Source organism: Coregonus clupeaformis, unplaced genomic scaffold (genome assembly GCF_020615455.1).
Source record: "Coregonus clupeaformis isolate EN_2021a unplaced genomic scaffold, ASM2061545v1 scaf3775, whole genome shotgun sequence".
NCBI classification, from domain to species: domain Eukaryota; kingdom Metazoa; phylum Chordata; class Actinopteri; order Salmoniformes; family Salmonidae; genus Coregonus; species Coregonus clupeaformis.
The window spans coordinates 10,995-12,183 of NW_025537229.1; positions in this window are offsets into that span (position 1 = coordinate 10,995).

Below are 1,189 nucleotides of genomic sequence, written 5' to 3' on the forward strand. Positions count from 1 at the left end.
GGTGAGATCTTGCGTGGAGCCCCAGATCGAGGGAGATTATCAGTGGTCTTGTATGTCTTCCATTTCCTAATAATTGCTCCCACAGTTGATTTCTTCAAACCAAGCTGCTTACCTATTGCAGATTCAGTCTTCCCAGCCTGGTGCAGGTCTACAATTTTGTTTCTGGTGTCCTTTGACAGCTCTTTGGTCTTGGCCATAGTGGAGTTTGGAGTGTGACTGTTTGAGGTTGTGGACAGGTGTCTTTTATACTGATAACAAGTTCAAACAGGTGCCATTAATACAGGTAACGAGTGGAGGACAGAGGAGCCCCTTAAAGAAGAAGTTACAGGTCTGTGAGAGTCAGAAATCTTGCTTGTTTGTAGGTGACCAAATACTTATTTTCCACCATAATCTGCAAATAAATTCATAAAAAATCCTACAATGTGATTTTCTGGATTTTTTTTCTTCTCAATTTGTCTGTCATAGTTGACGTGTACCTATGATGAAAATTACAGGCCTCTCTCATCTTTTTAAGTGGGAGAATTTGCACAATTGGTGGCTGACTAAATACTTTTTTCCCCCACTGTATCTACTACCTCAATGACCTAGTAGGGTACTGGTACACTGTACCAAGTTAACATTACTCATTGTATATTTATTTATTTGACATTTTAGTCATTTAGCAGACGCTCTTATCCAGAGCAATTTAGGTTAAGTGCCTTGCTGAAGGGCACATCGACAGATGTTTCACCTAGTCGGCTCTTAACCACTAAGCTACCTGCCGCCCCACTAAGCTATTCCTCCTGTTAGTCTTTTTCTCTGCATTGTTGGGAAGGGCCCTTCAGTAAGCATTTCACCGTTAGTCTCCACCTGTTGTTTCCGAAGCATGTGACAGATAAAAGTTGATCTGTAAACAAACTGTGCAGACTGAGGGAGCCATAAAGCTCAGGCCCAAGGCCTTGTCGAGTGGCTCCCTCTAGTGGCCAGACAATATCATGATAGTTGACGAACAACAAAGATCCCAAATCAAATGAAACCTCCCCCAGCCCGTCTCAAACCTCCCCCAGCCCGTCTCAAACCTCCCCCAGCCCGTCTCAAACCTCCCCCAGCCCGTCTCAAACCTCCCCCAGCCCGTCTCAAACCTCCCCCAGCCCGTCTCAAACCTCCCCCAGCCCGTCTCAAATTCTCCCCCAGCCCGTTTCACACCTCC